The sequence below is a fragment of the Mobula birostris genome, chromosome 2 (assembly GCF_030028105.1).
Source record: "Mobula birostris isolate sMobBir1 chromosome 2, sMobBir1.hap1, whole genome shotgun sequence".
Classification (NCBI taxonomy): domain Eukaryota; kingdom Metazoa; phylum Chordata; class Chondrichthyes; order Myliobatiformes; family Myliobatidae; genus Mobula; species Mobula birostris.
In genome coordinates this window covers 163,978,500-164,006,310 of record NC_092371.1, presented here as the reverse complement: position 1 = coordinate 164,006,310, position 27,811 = coordinate 163,978,500, and the positions used below count along the sequence as shown (strand labels likewise).

General features: G+C 45.0%; 1 protein-coding gene across 11 annotated transcripts in view; it reads right to left on the bottom strand.

Moving 5' to 3' along the window:
* The window catches only part of dst (dystonin), a 603,331-nt gene that overhangs the window by 464,410 nt on the left and 111,110 nt on the right, over nt 1-27,811 (bottom strand). The window lies entirely within an intron of this gene.

Below are 27,811 nucleotides of genomic sequence, written 5' to 3'. Positions count from 1 at the left end.
TACAATGAAATGCATCGTCTGTGTCAAATCAAATCAGTGAGAATCATGCTGGGCAGCCCACAAGTGTCAGCACGCTTCCAGCGCCAACATTAAAGATACAGATTAGACCATAAGACCATAAGACAAAGGAGCAGAAGTCGGCCATCCGGCCCATCGAATCTGCTCCGCCATTTTATCATGAGCTGATTCATTCTTTAGATTAGCTTTATTTGTCTCATGTACATTGAAACATCAAAGCATACAGTGAAATGTGTCGTTTTGTACCATTAGCCAATGCAGTCCAAGAATAGTGCTGTGCTCTGCCAAAATTGCATTATATTCTAATTCTCTTGAAGTGCATGCTAACATTCCTTACCACTCACTCATGCAAGGTAACCTACACTAGGAATCCCAAGTCTCTTTGCAAATCCAATTTCTGAATTCTCGCTAGGTCTTGTGCTGCTCCAAGCTGACCTGGGTGTGACAGGGTGGTGTCAGCACAAGTCTGATCACCTCCGAGGGATGCTTGGCTGCTCCCTCCAGTGCCAGGGGCAGAGCTGGAAGGCTTCCACCAAAGCCTTTGCTGTGCAGGCTTGCCTTCTGATTGTGCAATGAGGCATTGTAACACAGCCCAAGCAGAATCGCAGTGCATTTCCCATATGGTTAACCACTTATGCATAAAGCTGTGAACAGCATCAGTGCCAGCTGTCAATCTGTCAATTTCAGAATTCCACTGCACAAGAAGGGAATGTGTGGAGGATTATATCTCCTTTTTCATAGAACATAGAACAATGCAGCACAGGCAGATATTACGGCCCAAAATGCTGCTTCAATCATTTAACTTACTCCAACATCAATCTAATGCATCCCTCCTTCCATTTTACTTTCATCCATGCGCCTGTCTAAGAGTCTTGTAAATGTCCCTAATGTATCTGCCTCTACCTCCATCCCTGGCAGTGTGTTCCACATACAAACAACTCTCCGTATAAAAAAACCTACCCCTGCTCTTTCCCCATACAACTCCATATTTCTTTACCACAAAATTCAAGGGATAAGGAATTTCGTCAATTCAAATAAATAATGTGAAAAAAAATACAAATTCCATTCATAGAGTCAATAGATTTAGCTTTAGTTTATAAATAAGCCTACGGCAGAAGGATGAAAGAAAAATGGAGGACGATGTGGGAGGGAAGGGTTAGATTGATTTAGGAGTAGCTTAAAGGGTCAGCACGACATCGTAGGCCAAAGGGCCTGCATTGTGCTTTCCTGTTCTATGATCAAAAGGAGTAACTTGCAATTTTCAAGGATGCTGCTCCTTCAATCTCTTGTCTACATCCCAGATACAACTGCCATTTCTGCTCTTTTACCTCTCTGACCAATCACAGATGAATACACTGCCACTCTGGAAACATTTTCCCAATCAAGACAGGCAATGACCTCTGTTGACCATGACAACAAGGAACAGGGAAGGAGCCTGCAGTCCCTGTCAAATAGAGTCATTTCTAAGAATGGCTATTGATCCAAATTTCTACTCTAAAATTTATTATCCATCGGAGACTCTCACAGGATGACCATTAATAATACAGCATCTGAAACTGCATTAGAGAGAGCTTTGTAGAGATCTGAGGATACGTAATGAATTCAGGCAAACAGATAAAAATGAGCTTACAGTTCTTTCTTTCAAGAATACAGGCATACAGGGAACCTCTGTCACACTAACATGTGGCTTTAGTCTCATGAACCCAATGGTCTGTGGAGAAATTATACTCCACGAATTATAAAATGGTGGACAACTTCATATTCATCAAGGGACCAGTTACTAGCTAGCACTCATAAATAAAAAGGTTTTGTGTGCTTGGCACTTTTCTGAGTGATAGTGAGCGACTCTAATTTTCTTATATAACAGTGCTGGAAAGCTCTGCATTAATCCCACATCATTGCTCATTCGGCATTCAAAGACCTATTGAACCCCAAACAGAGTACAGATGGCAAGAACCAAGAAGTTGGGCAGATTTGGTCATTTCCAGGTGTTATGCAGTAACCACACTGTGGCCCTGAAGTAGACTGAGAACGACACACACTTGTGTACCGGGCAAACCCGTGAAGTAAATAAACCTGGGGCAACTCAGCCAGTCCGGCAGCGCCTAAGGAAGGGAATAAACAGAATATGTTTCAGGCTGAAACCCTTCATCACGACTGGAAGTGAATAGGGAAGAATCTTACTTATGTACTTGTCAAACAATGCCTTTTTCGCAAGGTGCTCAGAGCACCTCTACTCTCATATATGATCGATGCCTGACAAAAGCCGTCCACCCATGACAGGGGCTTTAGTTTAATGTTTTATCTGAAAGGCAAAATTTTAGGCAAGATGGCAGACAGTCAATACCTTAAGAGAGTCTCAGCCTCATTGCTCCAACCCTACCATAGTCCCACTCCACAAATTGATCCGTTTTATGGAGATATTATGATAATCCCAATATATCACATCCTACAATACTGGGTCAGGCTGCATCTGTGGAAAGAGAAAAACTGTGAACATTTCAGGTCAGAGTCTGTTTCTCGACCTGACCTGCTGCATATTTTGGCATTTTCTGCTTTTATTTTAGATTTCCAGCATTTGTGCTTTTTTTTTGACTCACTAAGAATGTCATTCTGAGCTCCATGCTCCAGTTACAGCTACAGTTAATATTTAGTTATTTCTTCTTATTTAGAGATACAGCACAGTAATACGGCCTTCCGGCCCCACCAGCCCACAGCGCACAATTACACCCATGTCACAATTAACCTATGCCGGCTGGTGGCGTAGTGGCATCAGCGCCAGACTTCGGAGCGAAGGTTTCTGAGTTCGAATCCAGCCGGCTCCCTTGCACGCTTTCCATCCGTGCTGGGTTGAGCGTCGAGCTAGCAACTCGTCCCCGTAAAAATAAGAAAGCCTACTTAAAAAACGCCGTCATGACAGCGTCCCAATGACTCCACTCAGAGTTAAGAGCTTTCTTCTTCTTCTTCTTCTACAACTAACCTACTAGTTACTGGCAGCCAAACAGAATATGCCCCATTTATTCCCACTCTTTGCCTCCTGCTAGACATCCAATCTTCTATGCATGCAAGTAATCTTCCCTGTAATACCACGCACTCTTATCTTGTAGATCAGCCTATTTGTGGCAATCTGTCAAAGGCATTCTGAAAACTCCAAGTAAACAACACCCACTGATTCTCCCTTTTTTTATTCTGCCTGCTATTTCCTCAAAGAATTCCAACACATTTGGTAGACAAGATTTCCTCCTTAAGGAAACTATGCTGATTGGCCTATTTTATCACCTGCCTCCAAGAATCCCAAAACGTCATCCATAATAATAGACTCCAACATCTTCCCAATGACTGAATTCAGGCTAAATAGAATATAATTGCCTTTTTTCTGCCTCCCTCCCTTCTTAAAGAGTGGAGTGACATTTGCAAAGTTCCAATGTTCTGGAACCATTCCAGAAACTAGTGATTCTCGAAAGCTCATTACTAATGCCTTCACAATCTCTTCAACTACCTCCTTCAGCACCCTGGGGTGTAGGCGTCTGGTCCAGGTGACTTATCCACCTTCAGACCTTTAAGTTTCCCAAGAACCTTCTCCCTAGTAATACCAATTACATTCACTTCTGCCCATATCATGAAATCTGTTGTTTTGTGGCAGCAGTACAGTGCAGGCTAAGGAATTACTATAAGTTACAAAAATAGTAACTGTGTAGTTCAAAAGCAGCAGTGTAGCATTCATGAGTTCATTGACCATTCAGAAGGGAAAGAAGCTAAAGCGTTGAGTGTGAGTCTTCAGGGTCTTGTACCTCGTCCCTATGAGAAGTAGCATTTCCCAGATGGTACGGCCCGTATTGATGGATCTCATCTCTTGAGGCACTGCCTTTTGAAGATATCCTCAACAGAGGGGAGGCTTGTTCCTAGCTAGCTGACTCTACAGCCTTCTGCAACTTTTTCTGATCCTTTGCGTTAGGGTCTTCATGCCAAACTGTGCTGCAATCAGTCAGGATGCTCTCCCCAGTGCAGCTGTAGAAATTTGCTTGAATCTTTCATGACATATTTAATCTCCTCAAACTCCTAATGTAGTATAGCTACCAGCATGCCTTCATCCTGATTGCATCGATATAATAGGCCCAGGATAAAGCATCTGAGATGTTGATGCCCAGAAACTTAAAACTGCTCACCCTTCCCACTGCTGACCCCCTCACTGAGGATTGGTGCGAGTTCTACTGGCTACAATCAATTCTGAGGTCTTGTTGACGCTGAGTGCAAGGTTGTTGTTGTGACACCAGTCAACCATTCTTTAACAATAGTTACAAAGCTGCTTGATAAAACAAATGAACTTGCATGCCTAATTTTAAGGTCAGTATCAACGTGGGGTGGTACAGTAGTGTAGTGGTTAGCATAATGCAATTACAGTGTCAGTGACCCGAGTTCAAATTTCTGCTGTTGTATGAAAGGAGTTTGTACGTTCTCCCTGTGACCACATGGGATTCTTCCAGGTGCTCCAGTTTCCCCCCACCCTCCAAAGACGTGCGAGTTGGTAGGTTAGCTGGTCACGTGGGTGTCACTGGGCAGTGCGGGCTTGTTGGGCCAGAAGGGTCTCGGCACCAAATGTCAACTGTGTACTCTTTTCCATAGTTGCTGCCTGGCCTGCTGAGTTCCTCCAGCATTTTGTGTATTTTGTGCCAGAAGGGCTTGTTACTGTATTGTATCTCTAAATTTTTAAAAAAGTGAAAATAACATTGGCCCAGCAAAGAGAAGCAGGCATCATCCCTAAATGGTCAGATGCATCAATTGGTACTTTTAATGGTCAGATGTATCATTTGATACCAGAGTGGCTCTGCAGACTCTGCCTGCCCCGCTGACTGTCTCCAGCATTTTTTTAACCTTTATTTGAGATTTATAGCATCAGTGATTTTGCTTTGTTTCAAAAGGCAGAGATTATTGAGGGAATTCCAGAAGGATAAAAAACCATTATAGATTTGAGCAATCATGCACACTGCATTCCGATGTAGCAGATGGTGTGTACTGTTGTATGTCAGGAAGATAAACACAAATAAACAGGAAATTAAGCATCATCACTTAATTACTGCATGTTGATGGAAACCATTCTGTTTCTCAAGAGCAGCAGCTATCACAGATACCTGGATTGCAAACCAAGTGTGATTTAAAAGTCAAGATTAGCTTTATTTGTCACATGAATATTGGAAGATCAAAGCATGCAGTGAAATGTGTCACTTGTATCAACGATCAACACGGTCTGATTATGTGCTGGAGCTCCGCTTCCGATGACATCACAGGATGCTCACAGCTTACCAACCCTAACCCACTATTCTTTAGAACGTGGAAAGAAACTGGAACACGTGAAGGAAAGAAGGAAAGACACAGGGAGAACGTACAACCTCCTTACAGGCAGTGGCAGGAAGTGAACCCCAGTCTCTGATCACCAGTACTGTAATCGTGTTACATTAACCACTACACTCCTGTGCTGCCCTTCAAAGCCAAACAGCACATGAAGGAAGTGACAGGAAGAAAGAACAATCATTCTGAATCAGAATCAAGATGAGGTTTATTACTGGCATACAGTTGTATAAATCTGTTGTTCTGTGACAGCAGTACAGTGTAAAACATAATAGTTACTGTAAGTTACAGTAACATTAAAAATAGCATAAATAATGCAAAAGAGGAATATGAGGTAGTGTTCATGGACGGTTCAGAAATCTGACGGTGGAGGGAAATCATTGAGTGTGTGTTTTTAGGCTCGTTACCTCCGCCCTGATGGTAGTAATGAGCAAAGGGTATGTCCAAGATGACTGGCTCAATGTCAATATGGAGCACAAAGGGCTGAAATAACTGGATCCTTCACTTGAGAAAAGAAAAGACTGAAGGGATGACCGAATTAAGGTCTTCTCAAATGTGGGGAGTGCATAAGTCAGGTAAAAGTGGAGAAAAGTTCCATGTGCCCGGACGATTCAATCTCCGGACACCATACAAAACAGAGCAGCCCACTTGATAGACACCCATCAGCAGGAATTCACTGCTGGAGCTCAGTTTGAGATCATTTAAAGCATGGGGCAGAATAACCTATCTCCCACCACACAGTTTACAAAGATAAGAGGCATAAAATATTACAGAGGGGGAAATTTAGCACATCTTTCACTCTGAACTTCTGGAATCCTTAACATATTTTATTAGAACATAGAAGGTCAAGGTTTACCTGGAGCACTTTACACCATCCTGTGAGGCTGATGATCCATCACCAATGCTGAATCTGCAAACTATCTCAATTAACAGGGCTGCAACTGGCCCAGACACCAGGTGAGGAGTACCTCAGTAGTTTGCTGCTTTGAACCCACAGAAAATCATACACTCATAAGGCATATGCAGAATTAGGCCATTTGGCATTTTGAGTCTGCTCCACTATTCGATCATGGTTAATTTATTTTGCCTCTCAACACCATTTGCCTACCTCTCTTCTTAACCTTTAATGCCCTTACTAATCAAGTACCTACCAACCTCCACTTTAAATATACACAATGACTTGGCCTCCACAGCTGTCTGTCACTCACAGGCCCACCAAAGATAACACATCTTACTCATAAGTTTCCTGGAATCTCATCCATACTTGCATGGATCAATGCGTAGTGCTCTTCTCTCTCCCTCAGAAAGTCCATCATATAACCAGCCCCTCAAGTAAAATAATGTTTTCACCAAAGTTCCTCCCCTTGAAGCATGTTTGTCAAAGTGGCAACATCTAAGTCTCATTATAACTTTGTATGGTAACACTCGAATGAAATGGGTGGGGATGAGGGGGAGGGGCAGGAATGAGTAGGTCACTTGTGGAAATAGCTTCACTTCAACATTCTTGCAACACTGGCGTAAGAAGTTGATTCATACAGAACAGCATGCAGGAAGCATTTCTAGGGTACACAATGAAGGAATGACTCACACCTTCCCGTTGTATAAATGAGGGAGCAGGAGAATTTAAAAAAGTATTGATAAATCCCTAAGACAGTTGCTTCTCTAATCATTCCTTCCATCCTAAAACCTCTCCTCCCTTACAGCCCACCTGTTCCCTTTCTTGTGATCAGCATCCATTATATAGGACTTTCACCGTCCATGACATGCCCTCTTCTCATTGCTACTATCAGGGAGGAGATTTGGGAGCCAGAAGACACACTCAACACTTTAGGAGCAGGTTCTTCCCCTTCACCATCAAATTTCTGAATGGTCCATAAACACTAACTCACTATTTTTGCTCTCCTTATCCACTAACTTATTTATTTTTTTATATGATAAATTCACAGTATTTTTATACATTGCATTGTACTTTTACCACAAAGCAACAAATTTTATAACATATGTCACTAACATTAAACCCGATTCTGATTAGGAGCTACTACTTCTCCTCTGTCATTATGCTTGGCGAATCGGGGAGGCGGAGGGGGAGGAGGGTTTAAACTAGAGGTGCAGGGGCATGGAAACTAGAGCGCCAGAAGAGATAGTGGAGTGGTTGTGGAATTAAGCCTACATAGAGGGTCGGGAATTAAAATGCTAAGCTCAATCTTCTGAGCTGCGTATATTTCAATACAAGGAGTATTATAGGAAAAGCAGATGAGCTTAGGGCATGGATCATCTCATGGAATTATGATATTATAGCCATTAGTGAGACTTGGTTACAACAGGGACAGGACTTGCAGCTCAGTTTTCCGGGGTTCCTTTGATTTATACGTGATAGAGCCGGAGGGATTAAAGAAGAAGGGTGGCATTACTAGTCAGGGAAAATGTCACGGCAGTGCTCAGACAGGACAGACTGGAGAACTTGTCTAGTGAGGCTTTATAGGTAAAACTTAGGATAAGAAAGGTATGACCACATTAATGGGATTATACTATAGCCCACCCAACAGTCCATGGGAGTTAGAAGAACAAATTCAGAGAGAGATCGCAGATTGTTGCGAGAAACATGATAGTTGGTAATCTTAACTTTCCACATATTGACTGGGACTCCCATGTAAAAGGGATGGATGGGATAGAATTTGTTAAATGTGTTCTGTAAAGTTTCGTTAATCCATTCAAAGAAGACCCAGCTAGAGAGAGTGCAAGACTAAATCTCCTATTAGAGAATGAGACAGAGCAGGTGACAGAAATTTGTGTAGGCTGGAACACTTTGCATCAAGTGATCATGATGGCATTAATTTCAAAGTAATTATGGAAAAGGATAGGAGTGGTACTTGAGTTGAGATTCTAAATTGGAGAAAGGCCAATTTTGATTGTATCAGAAAGGATCTAGCAAAGGAGTACTTGGTAAGTGGGTGGTCTTCAAAAGTGATATTTTGCATCTTTCTATCAGAATAAAAGGCAAGGGTAACAGGTTCAGGGAACCTTGGCTTTTGAGAGACATTGAAGCCCCAGTTAAGGAAAAGAAGGAGGTGCATAGCAGGTGCAGATAGGCAGGAACATTTCTTTGTCCCCAATTACTACATCTCCAGTATTGTTTTCCAGTGGTCCGATATACATTCTCACCTCTCTTTTACTCTTTATGTATCTGAAGAAACTCTTTAATGCTATTGGGTAGCTTACTTTCGTATCCATCTGTACCTTTTTAATGACTTTTGGTTTTTAAAAGCAACAGCCCAATCATCTAACTTCCCCCTAATTTTTGCTCCATCTCTTTGGCTGCCCTCTCTTTGGCTTTACGTTGGCTTTGACTTCTCTTCTTAGCCACGGTTGTGTCCTTTTTATTTTAGAATATTTCTTCCTATTTGGGATGCATATATCCTGTGCCTTCCAAATTGCTTCCAGAAATTCCAGCCATTGCTGCTCTGCTGTCATCCCTGCCAGTGTTCTTTTCCAAACAATTCTGGCAAACTCTTCTCTTTCTTGCCTTTCTTGCTATTCTTGTCTTTCAGTTAACGATGTCTGCATTAAATGATCCTCTTTATTTCTGCCTTCCACCTGACTAACGGCTTTGCAATCTTTCAGTGACAATAATTAAATAGACTGTGATGTAATAAAAATGTAGACTGTTAGCAAGTGTACCGCGCAAATTGCATCTGGACTGAATCGAGAATAACCCTTCATGTGAATTTGAAAAATATATTTAATCAGTTGAATCTGTGTAATCAATTCTGGAAAATTTTCAGCATCTTTTTACTTTCCAGAGCTTGAGTCACTCTGATGCTTTCCAGAATATCACCTGAATGTTTCTGAAGTTTTTATTTGGATTCTGGACTTGCCTTTCTGATAGGGCTGCAAACAAGGTGTATCATGTATTGGCCTTCATTAGTCAGAGCACTGAGTTCAAGAGTCGTGAGGTAATAATGCAGCTCTATAAAATCATGGTCTGTGAAAAATACAAGAGATCCCTTAAGAAGGAAATTAGGAGGCCTAAAAGAGGATATTAGGTTGCTCTAACAGACAAGATGAAGGCGAATCCTAAGGCCTTCTAAACATATATTAAGAACAAAGAAAAAAATTGGTCCTCTGGAAGATCAGAGTGGTAATCTATGTATGGACCTGGATTGGGAGATCCTAAATGGATATTTTGCATCTGTTTTCACTCAGGAAATGGATACAGAGTCTACAGCAGTGAGGTAATGCAGCAGCAAATTTATGAGCCCTATACAGATTACAGAGGAGGAGGTGTTTGCTATCTTGGGGCAAATTAGGGTGGATAAATCCCCAGGCCTGACAAGATTTTCCTCAGACTCTGTCCCTCAAAACTGTAGGGTCCAGAGCAGAAATATTTAAAGCATCTTTAGCCACGGGTGAAGTGCCAGAGGATTGGAGGATAGATAATGTTGTTCTCTTGTTTAAGGAAGGTTCTAAGAATTAGCCAGGAAATTATAGGCTGGTGAGCCTGACATCAGCAGTGAAAGAGTTATTGGAAGGTATTCGAAGGGACCAGATATTTAAGTATTTGGTTAAACAGGGACTGATTTGTGATCGTCAACATGTCTTTATGCATGGTAATTCATATCTGACCATTCTTATAGAGTTTTTCAAGGAACTTACCAGGAAAATTGATGTAGGCAAGGCCATGGGTTCTGACTATATGGACTTTAATAAGGCATTTGACTAGGTTCTGCATTGGAAGTTGGTCAAAAAGGTTCAATTGCTTGGCATTCAAAGTGAGGTAATAAATTGGATTGGACATTGGCTTTGCGGGAGAAGCCTGAGAGTGGTAGTAGAGGGTTACCTCTCTGACTGGAGGCTTGTGACTAGTGGTGTGTCGCAGGGATCAGTGCTGGGTCAGTTGCTGTTTGTCATCTAGTGTATATCAATGATCTGGATAATAATATGGTTAACTGGATCAGCAAACTTGTGGATGATACCAAGATTGGAGATCTAGTGGACAGCAAGCAAGACCATCAAAGCTTGCAGCAGGATCTGGACCAGCTGGAAAAATGGATTGAATAATGGTAGTTGGAATTTAATACAAACAAGTGTGAGGTGTTGCACTTTGGGAGGATCAACCAGGGTAGGTCTTACATGGTGAGCGGTAGGGCACTGAGGAATACAGTAGCGTAGAGGCACCTTGACAGTGGTGTCACAGGTATACAGGGTCCTAAAGAAAGCTTTTGGCACAATGGCCTTCATAAATGAAAGTACTAAGTACAAGGTTTGGAAAGTTAAGTTGAGTTGTAAAAGATGTTGATGAGATCTAATTTGGAGTACTCTGTGCAGTTTTTGGTCACCTACCTACAGGAAAGGTATCAATAAGATTGAAAGCGTGCAGAGAAACTTTACAAGAATGTTGTTGGGACTTGAGGATCTGAGTCGTAGGGAAAGGTTGAACAGCTACAACGAAGAAGATTGAGGGGAGATTTGATAGAGATATACAACATTATGAGCAGTATAGATAGGGTAAATGCAAGCAGTCTTTTTCCACTGTAGTTGGGTGGGACTATAACTAGAGGTCATGGGTTAAGGGTGAAAGGTGAAATGTTAAAGGGGAACATAAAGGGGACCTTCTTCACTCAGAGGGTGGTGAGAGTGTGGAATGAGCTGCCAAATGGTGAATGTGGGTTTGACTGTAATATTTAAGAGAAATTTGGATGGGTATATGGATGGGAGGTGTACGGAGGGCTAGGGTCTGGGTGCAGGTTAATGGGACTAGGCCCAGAGTAGATGGGCTGAGGGGCATGTTTCTATGCTGCAGTACTCTATGATTCCATCAGATTTCCAAATGGTTCATGAATCCATGCACAATACCTCATAATTCCTCGTTTGCACTATTTATCTAATTATTTATTTATTGCCTAAATAAATAAAATAAATATAATACTAAATTTATTTATTTAGTATTTATTGACTAACTTAATAGTATTTTGTTTATGTATTACACTGTACTGCTGCCACAAAACAACAGACTTCATGGCATAGTCAATGATAAAAATCCTGACTCTGATTCACACTCTAATTCTGGACATGAGATAGAATTGTGTAAAATATAAGAAAAGGTAATAGTGGGAACATATTTATCACAGCACACTAATTTTTAGTTTGCAATGGACTACATTATCCTCTGAACATTGTCCAGCTGTACTAAAATAGCCCAAGCTGACAGGAATCTAGAACGAAAAACTAGCACACCAGGTAGGAGGCAAAAGCATGTTCAATGATAGGACTTCCTCGTACTCTCCAACTGGAAACTGCACCAACAAGTGGGACTTCATTCCATTGCCTGCGTACTTTGGTTCCCTGCATTGTCCTAAATTGAACTCTTCAACAATTCAAAACCGTATGTCACCAAAACCTCATTGAATTAGCAGCAAAACTTCAATGTTCACATCCCAGCATTTGATATTCACATTCTTTACATGGAAGTATTCTCACTGAAGCAAGGCAAGGCACTCAAGGACTTTGTGTGCTTTAAAATCATCCCACCATAAAACAAGCAAAAGAAAAGTAGACACCTTCTTGATCAGGCGGCTTCTAAGCAGCCTTGCCAATATTGGTTAGTCTGTGAGGAATTTCACCACAGACTCATGGCCTAGTTAGTGGGGATGTGGGACATGTCCTGTAAATTGTGACCTAGGGAGCAGGAAATTCTGCACAATCCCAAAGAAGGTACCCTCTGAATTTCTTTCCCTCTCCCTTTTGCATGTGTCTCCTTCAACATCCACAGTTAGAAGTTAACATCATAATCTTTAATATGAGAGCACATCCTTAGATAAGCACATGGACGAAAGAAAGATTGTGGATTATTTGAGAGGAAAGTGTTCGATTGATCATGAAGTAGTTAAAAGGTCAGTACAAAAAGCTGGGCCGAAGGGCCTGTGGTATGCTGCATTCACAACTAATGACCTCAACAAAAATAGAAAATGGTGGAAATACTCTGCAGGTCTGGCAGCATTTGAGGAGAGATAAAAACAGTTAACGTTCCAGGTTCCCAATCCATTGTTAGAAATGGAAAACAGAGTTAGTTATGGCAAGGTAGCCTACAGCTTGTTTTTTCGCTTTCCCAGTTCTAATAAAGGGTTCTAAACCCAAAATGAGGGAGTCATGGGGGCATACAGCACAGAAAAAGGCCCGTTGACTCACCATGTCCTCCATTAGCACCCATCTCTACTACTCCTACACTCAGCAACAACCTTATTGTGTACACTTGGTCATTACTACAAATGTCCAATCACTCCATAAGACCATAAGATATAGGAGCAGAAGTAGGCCATTCAGCCCATCGAGTCTGCTCCACCATTCAATCATGGGCTGATCCAATTCTTCCAGTCATCCCCACTCCCCAGCTTTTACCCCATACTCTTTGATGCCCCTGGCTAATCAAGAACCTATCTATCTCTGCCTTAAATACACCAAATGACTTGGCCTCCACAGTCCATCGTGGCAACAAATTCCACAGATTTACCACCCTCTGACTAAAGTAATTTCTCCGCATATCCGTTCTAAAAGGACGCCCTTCAATCCTGAAGTTGTGCCCTCTTGTCCTAGAATCCCCTACCATGGGAAATAACTTTGCCATATCTAATCTGTTCAGACCTTTTAACATTCGGAATGTTTCTATGAGATGCCCCCTCATTCTCTTGAGCTTCAGAGAATACAGCTGCCACATGTTCCTCATCATGTGACAGCAACTCAATGCGCAAACCGTGTCTGTGTGTAAGAGGTTCAGTTGTTGTTCAGACCAAACATCAGAATGAGGAAGAAATGTGATCTAAGTGACTTTAACCATGCAGGTGCCATACAGGACGGGTTGAGTTATCTCAGAAACTGATCTCCGGTGATTTTCATGTACAACAGTCTCTAGAGTTTATAGAAAATGGTGTGAAAAACAAACCACATCCAGTGAGCATCAGTTCTGTGGGCAAAAACACCATTAATGAGAAGTTGGAGGAGAAAGGCCAGAATGGTTCAAGCAGTCAGGAAGATGACAATAACTCAGATAAACATGCCTTACAACAGTGGTTTGCAGAAGAGCATCTCTGAATGCACACCCACCTCGAACCTTGAAGAGGATGGGCTCCAGCAGCAGAATGGACATGAACATTCACTCAGTGGCCAATTTATTAGGTACAGGAGGTACCAAGTAAAATGACCACTGAGAGTATGTACTTGGAGTAGATCCATCGCCTTTTGAAAAATATTACCTGTTTTTCTTCACATAGATGCCTGACCCACTCAGCACACCCAGCATTTTCTGGTTTTTTTTTTCAGATTTACATCAGGGAAGAGGAACAAAGCACAAGTGCTCATTTAGTAAAGGGTCGAAGCAAGCAGACGCAAGGCTGAGTCAAGGGTCAAAGCAAGCAGGTGTGAGGCGAAGTTGGGGCAAGGTTGAGGCAGATTCGAGGCAAAATTGGGGTGAGGTCCAGGCAGATTTGAGGCGAAATTGAGGTGAGGTCGAGGCAGATTCGAGGCGAGTGGGGGCAAGGAAGAGTCGAGGCCCATTCACCTAAACCGAGAATGATGTTTGATTGATCTTAGCGCCAGGCCGATTTGGAAAGGCCAGGTGTGGGACAAAACATGGCGGTGGGTTCCAGGCCCAGAACGTATTGAAGCAACAGGGCCCAGCTCCTAGACAGAGGAACGACCTGATGTTTGGACGATTTAAACGCCAGGCCAGATTGAAAAGAGTGTCAGAACCAGAGCCAAGGATCGGGCCAGTTCTGCTCGCTGTTCCACAACGTCTACTTGGCTCTGTGCTGAACTGTGTCCGAGCCTTTGGCCTACTCCAGCTGCTCCGGGCTTTGTGTCGGAGGACTCACTTTCGTTCTGAATGCTATTTGCTTACTTTTATCGTTTGCACAATTTGTTTTTCTTTCTCTGTATATTGGTTGTTTGATTGTTTCTTTTTAATGGATGTTTTTTGGCTTCTTTGTTTTGTGGCTGCCTGTAAGGAGACGAATCTCAGGGTTGTAAAATGTTTGCGGATGACACAAAGCTGGGTGGCAGTGTTAGCTGTGAGGAGGATGCTAAGAGGATGCAGGGTGACTTGGATAGGTTGGGTGAGTGGGCAAATTCATGGCAGATGCAATTTAATGTGGATAAATGTGAAGTTATCCACTTTGGTAGCAAAAATAGGAAAACAGATTATTATCTGAATGGTGGCCGATTAGGAAAAGGGGAGGTGCAACGAGACCTGGGTGTCATTATACACCAGTCATTGAAAGTGGGCATGCAGGTACAGCAGGCGGTGAAAAAGGCGAATGGTATGCTGGCATTTATAGCGAGAGGATTCGAGTACAGGAGCAGGGAGGTACTACTACAGTTGTATAAGGCCTTGGTGAGACCACACCTGGAGTATTGTGTGCAGTTTTGGTCCCCTCATCTGAGGAAAGACATCCTTGCCATAGAGGGAGTACAAAGAAGGTTCACCAGATTGATTCCTGGGATGGCAGGACTTTCATATGAAGAAAGACTGGATGAACTGGGCTTGTACTCGTTGGAATTTAGAAGATTGAGGGGGGATCTGATTGAAACGTATAAAATCCTAAAGGGATTGGACAGGCTAGATGCAGGAAGATTGTTCCCGATGTTGGGGAAGTCCAGAACAAGGGGTCACAGTTTGAGGATAAAGGGGAAGCCTTTTAGGACCGAGATTAGGAAAAACTTCTTCACTCAGAGAGTGGTGAATCTGTGGAATTCTCTTCCACAGGAAACAGTTGAGGCCAGTACATTGGCTATATTTAAGAGGGAGTTAGATATGGCCCTTGTGGCTACGGGGATCAGGGGGTATGGAGGGAAGGCTGGGGCGGGGTTCTGAGTTGGATGATCAGCCATGATCATAATAAATGGCGGTGCAGGCTCGAAGGGCCGAATGGCCTACTCCTGCACCTATTTTCTATGTTTCTATGTTTACATACTTGGATAATAAATGTACCTGGTACTTTGACATAACGGTAGCACTATGCCTGAAAAATAAACGCAGCGAGAGAGCTGCAGCCACTGTTCATTAATGTGGTGCCATGGGTAGCAATTGCTTTGCTCAAGCTAGCTCTGTTCCAAACATTTTAGTATGTAATCCAGGCTGATGCTACCACTAACCCTGCTCCCCACCCACTTTCCCAAAACTCTGGAGCCATCCCAAAGGAAGCTAGAGGTGACATCTTTCAGAGAAGGTGTGAAACTGAGCCTCCACCTGCACTCTTTGATAAAAAGTTCACATCCCTTATAAGCACACCTTAAAAGTCCCAGTCCATCGCAGGAAAAGTTCTCCCACCATTCAGCACATCCACAAGGAACGCCGCCACAAGAAAGCAGCATCTATCATCAAGAAGCCCCACCACCAAGGCCATGCTCTCTTCTTGCTGCCACAATGGGAAGGAAGTACGGGAGCTTTAGGTGCAACACCACAAGTTTCAGGAACAATTACTGTTCTTCACTTATCAGGTTCCTGAACCAGCATGGATAACTTCACCCACCTCATCTCTGAATTGATTCCACAACCTATGGATTCTAAAGGATTCTAAAGTTCATTCACAAAATTATTTATTACTTAAGTTATTATTATTTGGGTTTTTTTGCATTGCACAGTTTATCTTCTTTTGCACATTGATTGCTTGCCTTTGCTTCTTTGTAGTTTTTTTGTTGATTTCATTGTGTTGCTTTGTATCTACTGTGAAAGCCCACAAGAACATTCATCTCAGGGTAGTGTATGGTGACATATATGTACTTTGATAATAAATTTACTTTGAACTTCTGAAGTAGCCACACAAGGAACTTGCATCTGTGGAACCACTTCTCCTAAAAGGTCCAATAATAACTTCATAATTTCCCATCAATATTTAGATTGCAAGTGGCAAATACATACAACACAGCACATTGCAAGGTCACTTCAATTCAACCCAACACTTGGACAAATGATATTATTTTATTTCCCCTATTGAAAACATTTGATGAACTCAGAAAGCTTCCACTGAAGGTTTACAAGTCTCCAGTCATTTAGGTTATTCCTGCCAGTCAATGGTCTGTTGAGATAAAGCATTTTGCAATCTTCACTCCAGTTAGTTTCTATTATTGCTTTCAATGTCTGACCCAAGACTGGTCTTCAACTGAGGATGCCTCAGCCTCTGGAGTACCCTTCCCAATCTTCTACCTTCCTCTCTTATTTTTAAGATGCTTCTGGAATCCTACATCCTTACAAACTTTTGGTCACTTTCCTGAATAACAGCTTAGCAAGTTCAGGGACAAATCCTGCCTGATAACATTTAAGGGAATTTACTGCATTACGACCATTATGCAAATCCTAATATGCTCTAACTCTAAAAAATTTAAAGTGGTTTAAGCAAAAGAAAACACCTTGGTTAGATATCTTAAAGTAAAGCATGACTATTTAAAAACTGGATTAGAGCATCAGACATTTCCACTATGTGGATGTTGGATACTGCAATGACCTCCAACTAGTGGGAGAATTCAGTAAGAAATGAGCAGACCTCACAAGGTGATGACTTCACTAACTTCCGAACCTCAATTGTACAAATCAACTGCCACAAACACACTTCCACATTGTCATCAAAGAAATTACATACGTGTGTGTGTGTGTGTGTGTGTGTGTGTGTGTGTGAGTGAGAGAGAGAGAGAGAGAGAGAGAGAGAGAGAGAGAGAGACAGAAACACCAGGAAATCTGCAGACGCTGGATATTCAAGCAACACACATAAAAAATGCTGGTGAATGCAGCAGGCCAAGCAGCATCTATAGGAAGAGGTACAGTCGACGTTTCGGGCCGAGACCCTTTGTCAGGAGTCCTGAGTCCTGACGAAGAGTCTCGGCTCGAAACGTCAACTGTACCTCTTCCTATAGATGCTGCCTGGCCTGCTGCATTCACCAGCATTTTTTATGTGTGTTGAGAGAGAGACAGATTCAGGTTTACTTATCACATGTACATTGAAACATACAGTAAAATGCACTGTTTGCATTAACACACCTAAGGAAGTGCTGGGGGCAGCACGCAAGTATGTCAACATGCCCACAGTGTTCAGCAGAAAGACAGAAAGCACGGGAAAGAAACAGAAAGAGAGGAAGAAGAGACAAAGAAAGCAAAAGGAAGTGTCAGAGAATGAGAAACTCAGAGAAAGAGAAAGTGAGAGAGAAAATACAAAGCAGACAAAATTATGCCTTTTAATTAAAATTATTTTCTTCTGAAAGCTTTCTCTGAGCAGTTTTTTTAATATGTACTGAATGTTGATTTGACTGCAGCTAGCAGCACAAAGTGCCTTGACAACAAATGACATCACTCCCATCCGCCTAGCCCCATTTATGACATGCTTAACTCTTGTTGAACCAATCCCTTTCTCTGAGATAGAGTGACCAAATGGCCAATCACATTTGACCCAGCAGCTGCGTCCAAGGTTTGAATCGAGATCGCTCCTGCATAAATAAATTGCATTCACTGATGTTTCACTGTCAAGTGGAGATTTCCAGTTTATTTCCAGCATTCTTTTCCAGCAAACTGTTCTTTTTAGTTGTACTTCTCAAAAAGTAAAAATCATCCCCAAAATCCAGAATCAGGGAAATATTCTCCATCAAAGCACACAATGCACCTAGGTCTTGATTAACTCGTTAAAGTGAAATTGGGAAGAAAGGAGTGTATCTGCACTTGATCAAAGGCACAATCTTATTGTATGATCATTGAGGAACCAGCAGGCTAAAGACGATATACACACACACACACATATATATACTACAGCACATGCAATCTCAATGGCTCTTCACATGACCTTAGGTCATCTGGACGATACAAGCAACTATGTCACAACGCTGTTCACTGACTATAGCTCAGCTCATCATTCCCACAATCCTGAATAATAAACTACAGAACATAGGACTCTGTACATCCCTCTGCGATTGGATCCTCGACTTCCTATCTGGAAGACCACAATCTGTCCGGATAGGTGATGATATCTCCTCCTCACTGACGATCAACACTGGTGCACCTCAGGGGTGTGTGCTTAGCCCACTGCTCTACTCTCTATATACCCATGACTGTGTGGCTAGGCATAGCTCAAATACCATCTATAAATTTGCTGATGATACAACCATTGTGGGTAGAATCTCAGATGGAGATGAGGGGGCGTACTGGAGCAAGATATACCAGCTAGTTGAGTGGTTTCGCAGCAACAACCTAGTTCTCAATGTCAGTAAAATGAAAGAGCTGATTGTGGACTTCAGGAAGAGTAGAGTGCGGGAGCACAGAACAATCCTCATTGAGGGATCAGAAGTGGAGAGAGTGAGCAGTTTCAAGTTCCTGGGTGGCAAGACCTCTGAGGATCTAACCTGGTCCCAACATACTGATGCAGCTATAAAGAAGGCAAGACAGTGCCTGTATTTCATTAGGAGTTTGAAGAGATTTGGTTTGTCAACTAAAACACTCAAAAAGTTCTATAGATGTACTGAGGGGAGCATTCTGACAGGCTGCATCATTGTCTGGTAAGGGAGGGCTATTGCAGGGACTGAAAGAAGCAACAGACATTGGTAAAATTAGCTCCATCTTGGGTACTATCCTCCGTAGTACTCAGAGATTGTCAGGGAGTGGTGCCTCAGAAAGGCAACATCCATTATTAAGGACACTCGTAGCCCAGGACTTGCCCTCCTCTCATTGTTACTGTCAGGAAGGAGGTACAGAAACCTGAAGGTACACACTTAGTGATTCAGGAACAGCTTCTCCCCGCCTGCCATCTGATTTCTAAATGGACATTGAACCAGTGAACACCGCCTCAGTTTTTTTAAATGTATATCGTTTTTGTTTTTGCACTATTTTTAATCTTCTCAATATACAATGGCGGTGTGACACAGCTCGCAGCGGCCACTCCGGTGGTGATGTCTGTTATTTGTCAAGTTGGGTGTCGTGCACAATCCTGATTTGATGGAGACGGATGTGAGAGCACAGAAGAACATCTGGAGAAACTTCTGAAATGCCTGCTTTGCTGCTGTTGCTACTGTGTGGTCCGGAATCTCCAGAGGAGAAGGCCCTGAGTCCTCAGCTTTGCTTGTTGCTCGGCGGCTGGGGTGGGGTCGAAGTGTTCGGCAGAGGATGGTACTCGGAGAGGCTGTGTCGGAGGGGCTGGTCAGAGGCTGAAAGTTTTCGGACGGACTCAGAGTCAGCTGCGGTCGGGTGCTTCCAATGCATCAGCAAGTTCTCGGCGCTTGGAGGTTCATGGCAGGGAGAGTTTCTCCCTTCTGCCGCCTGCGTTAGATGATAAGTCGACTGGTATTTTAAGACTTTTTTTTAACCGTGCCCATGGTCTACTCATTATCAAATTATGGTATTGCTTTGCATTGTTGTAACTATATGTTATAATTATGTGGTTTTGTCAGTTTTAGTCTTGGTTTGTCCTTTTTTTTTGTGATATCATTCTGGAGGAACATTGTATCATTTTCTAATGCATGCATTTCTAAATGACAGTAAACGAGGACTGAGTGTCCTCATAATCTAATCTAATCTAATACATATACGTACTTGCTGTAATTGATTTACTTAGTTATTTATTTTTTCTTTCAATATTATCATGTATTGCATTGTACTGCTGCTGATAGTTAACAAATTTCATAACACACACTGGTGATAATAACGCAAACACGAGGAATTCTGCAGATGCTGGAAATTCAAGCAACACACATCAAAGTTGCTGGTGAACGCAGCAGGCCAGGCAGCATCTCTAGGAAGAGGTACAGTCGACGTTTCAGGCCGAGACCCTTTGTCAGGACTAACTGAAGGAAGAGCTAGTAAGAGATTTGAAAGTGGGAGGGGGAGGGGGAGGGGGAGATCCAAAATGATAGGAGAAGACAGGAGGGGGAGGGATGGAGCCAAGAGCTGGACAGGTGATTGGGAAAAGGGATACGAGAGGATCAAGGGACAGGAGGTCTGGGGAGAAAGACAAGGGGGGTTGGAACCCAGAGGATGGGCAAGGGGTATAGTGAGAGGGACAGAGGGAGAAAAAGGAGAGAGAGAAAAAGAATGTGTGTATATAAATAAATAACGGATGGGGTAGGAGGGGGAGGTGGGACATTTGCGGAAGTTAGAGAAGTCCATGTTCATGCCATCAGGTTGGAGGCTACCCAGACGGAATGTCTATCCATGGCCTCCTCTACTGTAAAGATGAAGCCACACTCAGGTTGGAGGGACATACCTTATATTCCGTCTGGGTAGCCTCCAACCTGATGGCATGAACATTGACTTCTCTAACATCCGCTAATGCCCCACCTCCCCCTCGTACCCCATCTGTTATTTATTTATTATATATACATTCTTTTTCTCTCTCCCTCCTTTTTCTCCCTCTGTCCCTCTCACTATACTCCTTGCCCATCCTCTGGGTTTCCCCCCCTCCCCCTTTTCTTTCTCCCTGGGCCTCCTGTCCCATGATCCTCTCGTATCCCTTTTGCCTATCACCTGTCCAGCTCTTGGCTCCATCCCTCCCCCTCCTGTCTTCTCCTATCATTTTGGATCTCCCTCTCCCCCTCCAACTTTCAAATCCCTTACTCACTCTTCCTTCAGTTAGTCCTGACGAAGGGTCTTGGCCCGAAACATCGACTGTACCTCTTCCTAGAGATGCTGCCTGGCCTGCTGTGTTCACCAGCAACTTTGATGTGTGTTGCTGGTGATAATAAACCTGATTCAGATATGTGTATTTCTCATTGCAATTTATAGCATATTTTACGCATTGCGCTGTACTGCTAACGAGAATCAACAAATTTCATGACATATGTCAGTGATAATAAACCTGATTCTGAAAGTGCCTTAAGAAAGGTGACAGAAAACTTGGTCAAAGTTGGGATTTAACCATCCTTAAAGGAGGAGAAGGAACGGAGAGGATCAGGAAGGAATCTCCAGTTTAAACTCTGACCCCGTCGAGTCTCACAATCCTCTAGTGTCTCTGTTTTCATCCTTTTATCCTGCCTGGTGCATTCCCCACGATCATCAGTAACCTTATCATCAGCTGTTTAGAGTTAAAGGGTTGTGAGGAAGGGAAGGGAGAAACAGGGAAGAGAGATGGGGTGAAGAGTGATGGGGGAGTGATACGGGAGTGATTATGGGGAGTGATAGGGGAGTGATGGGGAAATGATATGGGGACAGCTGGGGGAGTGATGGGGAAATGATGGGGAAGCGATAGGGGAGTGATGGGGGGAGTGATAGGGAAATGATAGGGGAGATGGATAGGGGAGAGGGATAGGGAGAGGGATAGGGGAGAGGGATAGGGGAGAGGGATAGGGAGAGGGATAAGGGAGAGGGATAGGGGAGAGGGATAGGGGAGAGGGATAGGGGAGAAGGATAGGGGAGAGGGAAAGGGGAGAGGGATAGGGAGAGGGATAAGGGAGAGGGATAAGGGAGAGAGATAAGGGATAAGGGAGAGGGAGAGGGGAAAGGGATGGGGAGAGGGATAGGGGAGAGGGAAAGGGGAGAGGGATAGGGGAGAGGGATAGGGGAGAGGGATAGGGGAGAGGGAAAAGGGAGAGGGATAGGGGAGAGGGATAGGGGAGAGGGATAGGGGAGAGGGATAAGGGAGAGGGATAAGGGAGAGGGATAAGGGAGAGGGATAAGGGAGAGGGATAGGGAGAGGGATAAGGGAGAGGGATAAGGGAGAGGGATAAGGGAGAGGGATAAGGGAGAGGGATAAGGGGAGAGGGATAAGGGAGAGGGATGGGGAGAGGGATAGGGGAGAGGGATAGGGATAGGGGAGAGGGATAGGGATAGGGAAGAGGGATAGGGATAAGGGAGAGGCATAAGGGAGAGGGATAACGGAGAGGGATAGAGGAGAGGGATAGGGGAGAGGGGTAGGGGAGAGGGGTAGGGGAGAGGGGTAGGGGAGAGGGGTAGGGGAGAGGGGTAGGGGAGAGGGATAGGGGAGAGGGATAGGGGAGAGGGATAAGGGAGAGAGATAGGGGAGAGAGATAGGGGAGAGAGATAGGGAGAGGGATAGGGAGAGGAATAAGGGAGAGGGATAAGGGAGAGGGAGAGGGATAAGGGAGAGGGATAGGGGAGAGGGATAGGGGAGAGGGATAGGGGAGAGGGATAGGGGAGAGGGATAAGGGAGAGGGATAGGGGAGAGGGATAGGGGAGAGGGATAGGGGAGGGGGATAGGGGAGAGAGAGAGGGATAGGGAGAGGGATAAGGAGAGGGATAGGGAGAGGGATAGGGAGAGGGATAGGGAGAGGGATAGGGAGAGGGATAGGGAGAGGGATAAGGGAGAGGGATAAGGGAGAGGGATAGGGGAGAGGGATAGGGGAGAGGGATGGGGAGAGGGATGGGGAGAGGGATGGGAGAGGGATGGGGAGAGGGAGAGGGATAGGGAGAGGGATAAGGGAGAGGGATAAGGGAGAGGGATAAGGGAGAGGGATAAGGGAGAGGGATAAGGGAGAGGGATAAGGGAGAGGGATAAGGGAGAGGGATAAGGGAAAGGGATAAGGGAAAGGGATAAGGGAAAGGGATAGGGGAGAGGGATAGGGGAGAGGGATAGGGGAGAGGGATAAGGGAGAAGGATAGAGGAGAAGGATAGAGGAGAAGGATAGGGAGAAGGATAGGGGAGAAGGATAGGGGAGAAGGATAGGGGAGATGGATGGGGAGAGGGATGGGGAGAGGGATAGGAAGAGGGATAGGGGAGAAGGATAGGGGAGAGGGAAAGTGGAGAGGGAAAGGGGAGAGGGATAAGGGAGAGGGATAAGGGAGAGGGATAAGGGAGAGGGATAAGGGAGAGGGATAAGGGAGAGGGATTGGGAGAGGGAGAGGGATTGGGGAGAGGGATAGGGGAGAGGGATAGGGGAGAGGGATAGGGGAGAGGGATAGGGGAGAGGGATAGGGAGAGGGATTGGGGAGAGAGATTGGGGAGAGGGATTGGGGAGAAGGATGGGGAGAGGGAAAGGGGCGAGGGATAGGGAGAGGGATAAGGGATAGGGAGAGGGATAAGGGAAAGGGAGAGGGATAAGGGAAAGGGAGAGGGGAGGGGGATAAGGGAGAGGGGAGAGGGATAAGGGAGAGGGAGAGGGGAGAGGGATAGGGGAGAGGGAGAGGGGAGAGGGATAGGGGAGAGGGATAGGGGAGAGGGAAAGGGGAGAGGGATAGGGGAGAGGGATAGGGGAGAGGGATAGGGGAGAGGGATAGGGAGAGGGATAGGGAGAGGGAAAGGGGAGAGGGAGAGGGGAGAGGGAGAGGGGAGAGGGAAAGGGGAGAGGGAGAGGGGAGAGGGAGAGGGGAGAGGGAGAGGGGAGAGGGAGAGGGGAGAGGGAGAGGGGAGAGGGAGAGGGGAGAGGGAAAGGGGAGAGGGAGAGGGGAGAGGGAAAGGGGAGAGGGATAGGGGAGAGGGATAGGGGAGAGGGATAGGAAGAGGGATAGGAAGAGGGATAGGAAGAGGGATAGGGGAGAGGGATAGGGGAGAGGGATAGTTGAGAGGGATAAGGGAGAGGGATAGGGGAGAGGGATAGGGGAGAGGGATGGGGGAGAGGGATGGGGGAGAGGGATAGGAAGAGGGATAGGAAGAGGGATAGGGGAGAGGGATAGGGGAGAGGGATAGGGGAGAGGGATAGGGGAGAGGGATAGGGGAGAGGGATAGGGGAGAGGGATAGGGGAGAGGGATGGAGGAGAGGGATGGGGGAGAGGGATAGGGGAGAGGGATAGGGGAGAGGGATAGGGGAGAGGGATGGGGAGAGGGATAGGGAGAGGGATAAGGAGAGGGATAGGGGAGAAGGATAGGGGAGAGGGATAGCGGAGAGGGATAGCGGAGAGGGATAGCGGAGAGGGATAGGGGAGGGATAGGGGAGAGGGATAGGGGAGAGGGATAGGGAGAGGGATAAGGGAGAGGGAGAGGGGAGAGGAAGGGGGCGAGGGATAGGGAGAGGGATAGGGAGAGGAATAAGGGAGGGGGATAAGGGAGAGATATAAGGGAGAGGGATGGGGAGAGGGAGAGGGATAAGGGAGAGGGGAGAGGGATAAGGGAGAGGGAGAGGGGAGAGGGATAGGGAGAAGGATAGGGAGAAGGATAGGAGAGAGGGATAGGGGAGAGGGATAGGGGAGAGGGATAGGGGAGAGGGATAAGGGAGAAGGATAGAGGAGAAGGATAGGGGAGAAGGATATGGGAGAAGGATAGGGGAGAGGGATAGGGGAGAGGGATAAGGGAGAAGGATAGGGGAGGATAGGGGAGAGGGATGGGGAGAGGGATAGGGGAGAGGGATGGGGAGAGGGATAGGGGAGAGGGATAGGGGAGAGGGATAGGAAGAGGGATAGGGGAGAGGGATAGGGGAGAGGGATAGGGGAGAGGGATAGGGGAGAGGGATAGGGGAGAGGGATAGGGGAGAGGGATGGGGAGAGGGATAGGGGAGAGGGATAGGGGAGAGGGATAGGGGAGAGGGATAGGGGAGAGGGATAGGGGAGAGGGATAGGGGAGAGGGATAGGGGAGAAGGATAGGGAGAGGGATAGGGGAGAGGGATAGGGGAGAGGGATAGCGGAGAGGGATAGCGGAGAGCGATGGGAGGGATAGGGGAGAGGGATAGGGGAGAGGGAGAGGGAGAGGGAGAGGGAGAGGGAGAGGGAGAGGGATAGGGGAGAGGGATAGGGAGTGGGATAGGGAGTGGGATAGGGAGTGGGATAGGGGAGAGGGATAAGGGAGAGGGATAGGGGAGAGGGATAGGGAGTGGGATAGGGAGTGGGATAGGGAGTGGGATAGGGAGTGGGATAGGGGAGTGGGATAGGGGAGAGGGATAGGGGAGGGATAGGGGAGGGATAGGGGAGGGATAGGGGAGAGGGATAGGGGAGAGGGATAGGGAGAGGGATAGGGTAGAGGGAGAGGGAGAGGGAGAGGGAGAGGGGAGAGGGATGGAGAGGAGTATAGAGAGGAGGATAGAGAGGGGGATAGAGGGGGCTAGGGAGAATGATAGAGAGAGGGAAAGAGAGAAGGAAGGGGGAGAGGAAGGGTGGGTGGAGAGGAAGAGGGGAGGCAGAGGGGAGAGCTCAGCCTTTTGAACAACCTGAAACCCCTACTTAAATTCCCTCATGATGGGAAGTGGAGAGGGGGAGGGGGGATAGGGGAAGTGGAGAGGGAAGGGTGAGGGAGGGAGGAGAGGGAGGGAGGAGAGGGAGGGGGAGTGGGAGGGGGAGGGGAGAGGAGCTGGATAGGGGAGAAGAGGAGGGGGAAGGGGGGGAAGAGAGGGGGGAGAGAGGAGTGAAAGAAAGAAAAAGAAAGAGGGAGATTCAAGTGTGTGGCTTGCTGAGCTCCTCCAGCACTGTATGTGGGTGTTGCTTTTGACATTCTTTTCGACATCTTGCTCTCAGTGCAACAGCCTGGCAAATGGCATTGGCAGGAACTTATAACCGCTGTTGCTATAAACTGATAAATAAACTCGTAAAACACTCAATTTAGTTATGGAGCCAGCAATCTGGGCCTCTCATCACCAGGCAATTGGTTTTCACAGACTTGAAATATAACGGACTGGTTTTCACATAACTAGACCTAACTTATTTCTGGAACTAACCAACACAAGAAATTTTGTATATGTTGAAAATTCACTAGCTCTTAACTTTTCAAAACTATTGGATGATACAAAAAGCCATGAAATATGACAGTATGGCTTGCTGGCATAAATTGTCTTCAATTCACAAAGGGACACTGGAAAATAGGAGAAGGAATATGATATTGCAATGAAAGTGCTGATGTATGAGAAAGAGTTTGATGACTCTGGGCCTGTACTCAATGAAGTTCAGAAGAATGAGAGGGAACCTCATTTTAATCTATTGAATATTGAAAGACCTAGATAGATGGATGTGGAGAGGATATTTCTGAAAGTAGGAGAATCTAAGACCAGAATAGAAGGTCTTCCCCTTAGAACAGATGAGGAGGAACTTTTTTTAGGCAGAAGATGGTAAGTCTGTGGAATTCATTGCCATGAATGGCTGTGGAGGCCAAGTCTTCTGGTATATGTAAAGTGGAGTTTAATAGATATTTAATTAATAGAATAATGATATCAAAGGTTATGGGGAAAAGTCAGGAGAATGAGGTTGAGAGGGAAAATAAATCAACCATGATGGAATGTGGAGTAGACTCAATGGGCTGAATGGCCTAATTCAGCTCCTACAGCTTATGATCGTATATCCTGCCCCTTCCCACTGTCCAAGCCATCTTCTCGAACCATGTCTGTGTGAGAGATGATGCTCCTCCCAGAGGACAGGGGCTCACAGGGTTTTGAACTAGATCCAGTGACATATTTGAAAGCCAAGGTACTGTGCAACTTGGCAGATTACATTGCTTTGCACCGGCCACACTGCTCTCTGGGTTAGCAGAATCAGAACCGGAACTGGATTTAACATACCGGCAAACATCGTGAAATTTGGTGATTTGTGGCAGCAGTACAGAACAATATGTAATAAATTTGAAGCTATAAATAACAATAAAGCATATATTAAATTAAGTAAGTTCAAAAAGGGAGCAAAAAAATAGTGCGGTAGTGTTCATGTCCATTCAGAAATCTGATGGCGGACAGGAAGAAGCTGCTCCGGAAATGTTGAGTGTGTGTCTTCAGGCTCCTGTACTTCCTTCTTGATGGTAGCAAAGAGAAGAGAGCATGTCCTGGGGTATGGGGATTCTTAATGATGGATGCCTCCCTCTTGAGGCTTTACTTTTGAAGTTGTTCTTGATGCTGGGGAGGCTGGTGCCCATGATGGAGCTGGCTGAGTTTACAAGACTCTGCAGCTTCTTCTCCTCCTGTTTACTGGCCCCTCCATACCAGACAGTGATGCAGCCAGTTAGAATGCTCTCCACAGTACATGTTCAAAATGGGGACTTTCTTTTCCCAATTGTCCCCACAGTGAAAGCACATTTCATTGTACATCTCTTGCCAAGTTCATTATTTTTCCTTAAAGCATTCTATGCCACCTCTTAGTTCTCTCCTTCACTTAACCTCCACTCCTAGTCATAGACTGTTGCATACCTCCAGACTCCCGCCCCCCCACCAATATTCAATAGCAAGTTCTAGACGCTCTCACAAAAGATTCATCATAGTACTGACGGTAAGCCCCCTCAAGGATTTCAGCTGCAACTTCTGATGAAATGATTATTGGCTTCAATTGGAAACATTTTAACATAGGTTAAAAGGACAACACAACATTGTGAGGCGAAGGGCCTCTACTGTACTGTAATGTTCTATGTTCGATTTTGTAGCCAAGGTATTTATTGTTGAAAAGGTGACTTTAAATAATCCTTGGAAACAGAAGGTGCAACATACTGTAAATCATCAGAAAAAGCTGTTACTGTAAATCATCAGAAAAAGCTGTTCATTCAGAAGGAAACATGATGAAATCCAGAAAATGGCTCTCAGGTCTTTTCTCCCTGGAGGTTTGTTGAATAATCATCAGATGCCAGGTAACAAGAT